Below are 10,893 nucleotides of genomic sequence, written 5' to 3'. Positions count from 1 at the left end.
CAGTTTGTAATGGGGTGGCAACGCTGCCCATTATGTGCGCTGTAAAGGGGGTCCAAGGGGAGGAGGTGCCCTCGAAGCTAAAAATAGATGTAAAATTGGTTTGTAAAATGTTGTAATTTCGTAGTCAATCTGGGTTGTTCATTAGGCAGAAATCTGACAGTAGAAGTTATATTTAATTTAGGATTTTTTGCCCTAGAAGGAAACCCCTCACTATATATGAGGGAATTGTATTGCGGCTATGTAGATGTATATTCTGAGTGAGAAAGAGAGAGGAGATTGTGTGAGAGAAAAGAGGGAATTACAATGGATCTGTTATGGGTTGTATCTCTTCATTTTGCTGGATAATATAAAAGGAAGGACTGACTGTTTCTTTGTGGACGTAGCCCAAATTGGGTGAACCACGTATATCTATGTCTCTCTTGTTTTATGTGTTTTCTGTGTTTATATTTCTGCAATATATTTTATGTGTTCCATTTATCTGTAATATATAATTTTCTAACAATGATTAATGTGTTTTGTTTTCATCTTCTATGAAAGGCCAAAATCATGATACAAAGTCTATGCAAATTATTTTTAACATAGAAATAGTACGGATTTATTTTCAATGTTTGTATGAAATATGGATGGGTTTTATGTAAAAAAAAAACTTACACACACACACACACACACACACATATGGTGTACTTATGAATATATATACAAATTAATTGTTTAAAAAAAACCTATTTTGGGTAACTTGAGTTATAGACCTAGTTGGTAATCGAGTGATCTTACATATGGCTATGGTATCAGAGCCAGTTTCAACACTAGGGCCTAATGGGAATACATTCTTGCTAGTAGATTAATATATGAATGATGATTTTGGATCTATGTTGAATTGTTATGTGTGTGTTTGTTTTCTTGTTCTTAGAATAAGTGTAATTTGGATTACTATTTTTATTTTTTTAAAGGTTTAAGGCTGAAATTTCGTCTTGTTGTTCACTTTTGAATTTATTTATTTGTTTATTTTTTTGCTTCTAAACTCTTTCTGGTTTGAGGGTAGATTTTGAGAAAAATACATAAAATTTACACATACCTTCGAATTCATTTTCTTGTTTATTTTTTGTTAAGATTTTGATAATATATAGGTAATTTCTGAACTAATAATCTTCTCCAATTTAATAATTTTAAAAATATTACTACACTTTAGCACATACCTTATCTCGCTTAAAAGCTATAATTTTAAAAATATTATAACACTTTAGCACAAAGCTTATACTTCATCTTGTTGTACTTTAGCATTGAGTTTGTACTTCATCTTGTTTTACTTTTCATGGTTTAAGTTTCAATTTGCACAGAGATTTAGCTTGGAATTCATATTCTTGTTTTTTGGTCTAAAGATATACTTTTGAAATAATTATGTAAAGTTATGGGGAGACTAAGTTTGGAGTTTCTCTTCTCTTCTTATTATTCCAGTTAAAGGTTATAAATTTGAGATTATTATGGCAGATTCGAGCTAAAGCTTAGTTTGAATTTTAGCTTCATATATATATATATATATATATATCTATATATATATATATATATATATATATATATATATATATATATATATATATATAGATATATATATATATATATATATATATATATATATATATATATATATATATATATATATAGATATTTGAAACAATGCTATGATTTCAATATTATTAGTGAAAATTCAATTTCTTATCCCTTATCTTTCAGTTTATTGCTAAAAATTTCTGGGCAAATCTGCATGGTACTTTTTTTTCATGTAGTTTATGTATTAAAGTCATAATATTGAAATTATTATATAAAATTAATGTGGATAATTATCTTGAATTTATTTTCTTTTATTTTCTTTTGTTAGTTTAACATTAAAGTTTTAGAATAATTTCCACAAAGTCGCACTTGAGTTAAGCTTGGAATCTTCATACTAATGACCTGGAAGTTAAAATTGAACTAGTTCTGGTGAATTGCTCTTAACATATTTTTGCTAGTTTTGAAGAAAGAACTGAAAAGCATAGAATTCACTTCCTTTTTTTATATTAATCTTCTTGAGGGGATTTGTTAGAAGTTGCAAAGAGATTATTTGAAAAATAATTTACATACCTTTCTATCTTAGACCTATCTGTGTGTAGTCTCCATTTAAAAAAAAAGTGAGAGAGAAGGAATAATTCCTTATATTTTTGGGCCTTTTGTTGAAGTAAGTTGTGGAAATTTGGTAAAAGCATTTAAGAGGTGCTATGAAATATTGTGATTAAATAGTTGGGATTAAACACACGTTTGTGAATGGTTTGAATGGGAGGTTGATGTATATGTAGTGTGTGTGTGTGTGTGTGTGTTTTTTAGTGCTTAATTTGTTGCTAACCACATAATATGGTTTAAAAAAAAACCATCTTTTCTGAATGAAATCACACGTGCCAAGTAAAGCCATGGCTTAGTATGGGATGAAGACTTAGTGTGTATGGATTGGTACTGTGTAAGAAGTACGAGTGTGAAATGTCATTAATGTAATGATTGAGTTTAACATATTAATCTTGATTCTTACATTATTTATGCTAATTACATTGTAAGGCGTTCCTTTGGGAAGAACTCCCCTAGAGTGCCACTTTGTAGCGTCATGCACCATTGATTTTGGTGTTAGGAAATGGAATTAATATTGGCCGTTTGATCATGAATATAGGTGCTAGGTGGACATAAGTTGAGCGGTTTCTTAAACAGTTTGACAGTTTCTTAAACGATGGTCACCTCTCCTCTCTGAGTCGCTGCACCAGAGTGGCACAATCGCCACGGATCTTCACAGATAAAACACCAACCAAAGCATGTAAGGGATGAAGAAAACATTTTATTTCAGGCGTTTGTTCAACAACTTGTCTTCCCCTGTTTCTGCTACTTCTAGACGAAAGACATCTTATTGTAATCTGGATCATTTTGGAATTTACAACTCCAACAATTCCTCTTCAGTATATGCCTAAGGTACTTGATGTGAAACCCTATTGTGATTATCATTGTTGTTTTGTCATTGGATCTTCATTAATTAATAGGAGTAATGCTCGGTTTCATAGACATTCATGAAAGGATGGAGGGATTCTAAAGTTGAAGTCATGCCCTTCTTTAGTCTTGTGATTAATAAAATGATCATATCAATCCATGTTGACACAGACGAAGTATCTTAATACCAGAAAAAAATGAAGCAATGGCTTTCCAAACTATGTGAAGAGATTTTCACTTTTCTCTAGGCATGTGAAAGAACCTAAAATGGATTTAGGGAAGATTGCATGTTTTGGTGATCGTTCGAATGTCTTTGGAATTGAAAATCATAAGCAGAACTCTTTGAAGCACCTGTAACAAGCGACAAACCCTCTATTTCCCTTGCAACAAATCAACGTATGAACCTGAGACAACCGAGTCGCTGGAATTGACAAAAATTGAATCTTGTGAAGGTTGAACAAGCTTCCTCCAAAAATCACAAAAGATTTTAAGTGCCTTGATCCTGACAAGGGTTTCAGGGAGAACTGGAACCGTCTGAAGGCATAAGTCATTAAGATAAAAGTAGAATTTACTTAAGAAAAGTCTTTCGGTAGAAATCACATAAGATAAATTTTTGGCTGATGCGTTTTGAACCAACAAGTGTCGTTCATCATCAAGACTATATGAAGAGGCAAACCATGGCAAAGGCTTAAATAGAGAGCAATGTAGATACCATAATTTCAAGTAATGACTATATTTGAACAATAATATTTAAATTATGATATTAATTTATTAATATATTAAAAGCAAATGTTATTAAGTAACGACTATATTAGACAGCTAGTTTTTGAAAAATAATATTTAATATTTAAATTATGATATTAATTTATTAAAAACATATATGAATAAGTAACGGTTATATTAAATGGCTAGTTTTTGAAAAATAACATTTAAATTAATTTATTAAAATCACATACTATTAAAAAAATCCTATTACTGGGAAATAATTGAAAAAAATAAAAAATAAAATAACAAGAATAAAAAAATCAAAGTGAAACTCCAAAAAAGGAGGGAAGTAAAAAATTATAAAAATTTGTCAAGACCCTAATCGAGACGAGATCATTTAATAAGTAAAAATAATTAATGGAAATTTATTTACTTTCCATTGGAACATTGTTATACTCATAAACCATTATAATATGTTGAATGGGTATTAGCATCTATGTACTGTTTCTTTATGTTGGAGCACGACTGTATTTGACTGTAATATGAGTATTGGGTTTGGAAATGTTGGGAATTATTATAGAATTGTTATCACATTTATGTAACAAAATAATTATTTGTTCGACTGTTACAATAACCAACAATTTTGTTGTTGTCAAACTTGGAAACTTCTAAATCTGCTTGTGGTGTGTACCCTCTAGTCTCTTGCTGAAAAGAATTGTTGGGCACTATGTCATATTCCATTTCATTATTTATTGACTCTTTCTCATTGGAGCTAATCTCAAGTATGATGCAATTGTTTGAAGGAAAACAAACCACTGAATCATTGTACTTACCTAAATTTCCTGTGGAATGAGCCCAAAGGCCAACTCAAATCATTATTTGACTCTACTCAATCTGTTCCATTTCCTGCACTTAGAAGGCCTTGAACATTTCTACCATGAATAAGAATTTGATTTGATTTCTAGTGCTGATTTTTTTTTACAGGCCCAAACAACATTATGTTGCCCTGATAAACTACCTAATGCATTATGTTTAGACCACTCATCTTCAGAATCATCAGGAATAACTATCAAATATTCTAACGCTTTAGTTGTTGGTGTTATGATACAAGTGTTGTCCTTGATGGAAACTCTCTCACAGGTCAGTTTAGATTTGATAAAGAGCAACTCACTGATGCAGGAGCATCAAGACCTTTTTCTCCATTTGTAAATATAGGGTGTGATAATATTAATTTGTAAATATGGGGTGTGATGATTTTTAATATTTTATTAATTAATTTGAATTAAATAGGAGAAGGTGAGGATTTTTGTAAATATCTTTTTATTAATAAAAGGATATGAGGAAATTTAATAAATTGAAGGATTTTAGGGATAAAAACCTATCCTTTAGGGATGTTGAGAAATTTAGGGGTTTGTTGAGGATTTTAAGAGATTGAGCATTTAATTAAATGATTTTTTTAAATTGTATAAATAGGAGGACTTTTTGTGAGAAAAGGACATTGAGACTGTGAGAAAAGTGAGAGGAGTAGAGAGCTGGTTGGGAACCACCAAGGCTGTGAGCCTCTGGTAAATTGTAATGGCCATCAATCTGGAAAATCAGGCCAAGGAGGAAGAATGTTGTTGTAAGTATTGTGTATTAATGAAGAATTTAATTTTCTGGAGTTTATGCCATTATTGAGTTCATGTAGAATTGATTGGATAATTTAATATCAGAATGAATCGATTCTACGAAAGGAATAATTCTGTGTAAAGCATTGTGAATCGAATTTATGTGTTCGATGTGTGGAAGGAAGGTTCGATTCTTCTTATTTTCTGAGATTATTGTGTTATGGAGGGAAACCGGTGAACAAGGTGTACATATGCCAGAAGTTGTCTCTCGCTAATGAAATGTACTTTGCCATTACCCTTGACCGTGTGTCTGCTGGTCCTGTTATAATTTCATGCAGAAAGGGTGGCACCAGTATTGAAGACCTTGCAGAAAAGTATCCTGACATGATAATCAAGGTTCCTATTGATATTTTCGAAGGAATAACAGATGAAGATGCTGCAAAAGTTGTCGAAGGTCTAGCCCCACACTTGCTGATAGAGATGCATCAATAGATCAAGTAAAAAAAGCTGTATGGTCTATTCTGTGAAACAGACTGTACACTTCTTGAGATCAATCTGATTGCAGAGACTGTTGATGGCCAATTAGTGGCTGCTGATGCAAAACTCAATTTTGATGACAATGCTGCGTATCGCCAGAAAGAGATTTTTTTCTTTCCGTGATAAATCTCAAGAGGATCCAAGAGAGGTTTCTGCTGTTGAGGCTGACTTGAATTATATTGGTTATAAAAATGGAGAAAATCTCATGCTAAGAACCAACAACTAGAGCAGATCTATGTGAGATTCGTTGGTTTATTAAACGCTGAGCATTCAGAGTTATGTTGTTGGATGTTAAATTGAATGGTTAAACCTGAACTGCGCAGCAGAATTTGCCAGACGGTTCGATTGGTGTAATTGAAGTCGATTTTATAATCAAAATCATTTCATTTACAGACGAATGATGCAGAGTAAGTATTTTCTATTTTGCGGAATGATAATTAACTCAGAGGTTACAAGCTGGTGAATGTTTAAGAATACGCTGGATAACCATAGAGTTGTAATTGACGGGTTAGTGAAATTGTGAATCGAATAGCAATTCGATAAGGCAAAAGTTTCAATGAAGCATTAAACCAGTGGTATCACCTCATTTGTAAATGGTAAGTTGAATTTCTACGTGTTAATTGCTGGGTTCATTGAATTGGGTGTTGAAATCCAAAGTTTATTAAATATTCATAACATTGATTTGGGGATGGATATACATTATGATTGATATGTGAATGGGGAGCTGTGGCTCATTTAGATAAATTTTATGAAGCTGGTTTGAATTCCATGGGATGGGGCGAAGACCTTTTAAATTAACTGAAAGCATTCATATCGGATTTTAAATGGTTCTATGGTCATTGTTAAGTAATAAAGTTTCCACGAGAGAATTGAAACCTGAGTTGTTGAATGCCCATTAAAAAAACAAACTTCCGCATGAGTTGAAATTGCCAGTGAGTGGATTTACTTGTCATGAAATGGAAAAATGATGAATTTGCCAGTGATTGATGTTTTGGTTTGGGTAAATGCTGAGTGCGCATTATAAAGCATGGTTATATGAATGATCCTGGGTATTGCAAGCTCTAAGCTTGCGTCAATTTTGGTATCAGAGCTTGGCTCTGTTGAAATGAGAATGTTTGTTTGAAGTCAGAAGGTTTGTTGAACTGGAATATATTTCTGAATGTGTGATGAATGATCAGATTTTAAATCTGATATGCAGCTGAATGAAGGAAGAATCGTGCAGGTATTGGGTTGTTTAATTTTGAATTGGGTTTTACTGACAAGAGACAGATTGAGGATTGATGGTTGCAGCGTCCGAGGAGGTGAATAGAATGGCAGATCGTTGCAGATGGTACAACGCTGGAATGAAGTTCATTCCTGGTCACAGATGCAGATATCCAGGTATGAAATTCAGATACAATTGTCTGAATAAGGCGCACATATAGATTGCCATTTTAAAATCCAAACAGTGTTATTAATTTGCAATGAATTGGAGTTCATTATGAGGATGGTATTAAAAGCTGTGGCATGAAATGATTGTAAAAACAAACCAAGGGCGCATTGGTTGATTTTGATTGTATTAAAAATCCATGTTAATTGGGAAGTGAGTTAAATGCATTCTTAATGAGAAGCATTGGGGCTTTAAAATAGAACAATGAAACTGATGTTTTTTTAAAATAGTCTTTATAAGAAGTGAACAAGGGATTTTTAATGCTATTGAACCTGTTAAAAATAAGATGGTTGAACCATTTGTTGAGGATAGTTTCTGCGAATTATTTTGATCTGAAGTATGCCGGATAAAGCCAGAAGATTGGATTAGATTTTAAAATCTGATTGACAGTGAAATTTAGCAAAGGAAGCATAAAGATTTTCCGGAACAGATTTGCAGAAGTGGTGAGGTTCTGAAGGTAATTGAAGTACAGGCAAATGGAAGGACAAGATCAGACGAGATCTTGAAGGTAAGGTTATCTGGGTTTATTTGAATTTGAAGATTGTAGTCTTTGCATTGAAGCAAAAGTATTTTTGCAACTCCCAAAAGGAAAATCCATAAAAGACATGTTTAAAATTGCTAACAGAAAACTGGTGAAAGCATAGGTGTGGTAGAACCTTGAGGAAATCCAATAGAGATTGGATAAGGAAGACAGTTCTGAACAGGTAGATGAGTTGAAGCTCGGAAGAGCAAAGAAAAGTGCTCAAAGGAGGTTCTGGAGATAGAGAACCAATTGCTTGCCAAAAGACCGAGTGAGGAGGGCTTGGTGAGGTAAGTGGCGGCAAGATAGGACTTGCTGCTGAAGAGGCTTTAGTACAACTCATAGTAAAGTGAGTGAGGAACTCATAGAGATGGAAAGGAAGATGACTAGTGACAGTCATAACAGAGGTTCTAAAATCAACCACAGCTGAGGACAAAAGGAGAAGGATGCAAAGGCAGTTGGCATACAGAGACAGTTAAGAAAAGAGGAATATGAGAGGGAGAAGGCTGAGATAGCAGTTCAGCTTGAGGTGGTAATGGAGATGTTGCAAAGAAATGAGGAAGACCAGAAGCGTGGTTATATCATGAGAAAGAAGTTGAGGTGGCAGAGGCTACAAGAGAAGTGGAATCATCAGGTAAATATGCAGTTGATAAAGGAACTAAGGGAACTTGAACAGGTTATAGATGCCAGACAGAAGAAAGAGAAGCTCGAAACAGTTGAGCTACAGCAAAAGGAAGATGCTGAAGAAGATGTTGAAGTTTCTATATGTTACCCAGAGAGTGGACCATTACTTTTTGAAAGTGATGAAGAGCTAGAGGAGTTGAATCATATGAATGATTCAAGGCAGCCCAAAGATTTGATGGTTGAAGCATCAAACAAGACCGTAAGGTCTTGTGATTTTAAAACTAATGATTTGTGTGTGATTGCAGGTTTGGAAGAAGAAGAAGAACATCTACTGAAGGATGTTAAGGAAGATTTAGCAGAAGAAAGACCATGTGAGGAAATGGAAGATCGTGTAAAATTTCCAAAGTCCACTCCAAGTAAAATCATTGAGTTATATAGAGAAATGGATTTTCAAAGGAGGAAATTGGAAGAACAGAGGATGAATGTCCAGGATAAGAAGGATGACAAAGCAGTTGTCATAAAAGAAATTGCAGATGATGAGCAAAGGAATGTTGCAGAGGGAAAGGAAGATTGGGAGGCCGCAACATTCATCGTGACAGCTAGAGCAACATGTGATGCAACATTTATAGTAGCAGCAGCAGAAAAGGTGATCAAAACAAGTGAGGAGCAAACAAGAATAAGAATTCAGCAATCAAGAGATGGAAATAATCAGCAGACAGAGGACATACTGGACAGAGAAATTGAGTTGATAAGGAGGTTGATGATAAAAACATCCCAGAGAAAGACAGCCGAAAGAAAGAAAAGGAGCGACAATAAGAGAATGACAGTGAAAGATTGCAAGAGCAGAGCAAGTGGAGCACTACAGCACAAAATATGGAAACCTGGAAGACAACAGCAGATGACAACAGCAGTGAAGCAATCGACAAGCACAGAAGGATTACAAAATAAAATTTGGGATCCAGGAGGAGATATCCAGACTTATGACCAGGTGGTCATGAATTTTTCTTACATGGGGAGTCTGATGCAGGAGCATCAAGACCTTTTTCTCCATTTGTAAATATAGGGTGTGATAATATTAATTTGTAAATATGGGGTGTGATGATTTTTAATATTTTATTAATTAATTTGAATTAAATAGGAGAAGGTGAGGATTTATGTAAATATCTTTTTATTAATAAAAGGATATGAGGAAATTTAATAAATTGAAGGATTTTAGGGATAAAAACCTATCCTTTAGGGATGTTGAGAAATTTAGGGGTTTGTTGAGGATTTTAAGAGATTGAGCATTTAATTAAATGATTTTTTTAAATTGTATAAATAGGAGGACTTTTTGTGAGAAAAGGACATTGAGATTGTGAGAAAAGTGAGAGGAGTAGAGAGCTGGTTGGGAACAACCAAGGCTGTGAGCCTTTGGTAAATTGTAAGGGCCATCAATCTGGAAAATCAGGCCAAGGAGGAAGAATGTTGTTGTAAGTATTGTGTATTAATGAAGAATTTAATTTTCTGGAGTTTATGCCATTATTGAGTTCATGTAGAATTGATTGGATAATTTAATATCAGAATGAATCGATTCTAAGAAAGGAATAATTCTGTGTAAAGCATTGTGAATCGAATTTATGTGTTCGATGTGTGGAAGGAAGGTTCGATTCTTCTTATTTTCTGAGATTATTGTGTTATGGAGGGAAACCGGTGAACAAGGTGTACATATGCCAGAAGTTGTCTCTCGCTAATGAAATGTACTTTGCCATTACCCTTGACCGTGTGTCTGCTGGTCCTGTTATAATTTCATGCAGAAAGGGTGGCACCAGTATTGAAGACCTTGCAGAAAAGTATCCTGACATGATAATCAAGGTTCCTATTGATATTTTCGAAGGAATAACAGATGAAGATGCTGCAAAAGTTGTCGAAGGTCTGGCCCCACACTTGCTGATAGAGATGCATCAATAGATCAAGTAAAAAAAGCTGTATGGTCTATTCTGTGAAACAGACTGTACACTTCTTGAGATCAATCCGATTGCAGAGACTGTTGATGGCCAATTAGTGGCTGCTGATGCAAAACTCAATTTTGATGACAATGCTGCGTATCGCCAGAAAGAGATTTTTTTCTTTCCGTGATAAATCTCAAGAGGATCCAAGAGAGGTTTCTGCTGCTGAGGCTGACTTGAATTATATTGGTTATAAAAATGGAGAAAATCTCATGCTAAGAACCAGCAACTGGAGCGGATCTATGTGAGATTCGTTGGTTTATTAAACGCTGAGCATTCAGAGTTATGTTGCTGGATGTTAAATTGAATGGTTAAACCTGAACTGCGCAGCAGAATTTTCCAGACGGTTCGATTGGTGTAATTGAAGTCGATTTTATAATCAAAATCATTTCATTTACAGACGAATGATGCAGAGTAAGTATTTTCTATTTTGCGGAATGATAATTAACTCAGAGGTTACAAGCTGGTGAATGTTTAAGAATACGC

At 33.9% G+C, this 10,893-nt stretch overlaps 2 pseudogenes; both read left to right on the top strand.

Moving 5' to 3' along the window:
* The first annotated feature begins 5,280 nt into the window (after positions 1–5,280).
* On the top strand, positions 5,281–6,075 carry LOC149224782 (succinate--CoA ligase [ADP-forming] subunit beta, mitochondrial pseudogene; annotated as a pseudogene).
* A 1,054-nt stretch (positions 6,076–7,129) lies between these two features.
* LOC149224781 (succinate--CoA ligase [ADP-forming] subunit beta, mitochondrial pseudogene) lies at positions 7,130–10,655 on the top strand (annotated as a pseudogene).
* The last annotated feature ends 238 nt before the right edge of the window (positions 10,656–10,893 follow it).

This window comes from Pinus tabuliformis, chromosome Q (genome assembly GCF_031772625.1).
Source record: "Pinus tabuliformis cultivar Carrire ecotype Pingquan chromosome Q, CPIR1, whole genome shotgun sequence".
Classification (NCBI taxonomy): Eukaryota; Viridiplantae; Streptophyta; class Pinopsida; order Pinales; family Pinaceae; genus Pinus; species Pinus tabuliformis.
This window is presented reverse-complemented; position numbering and strand designations above follow the sequence as displayed.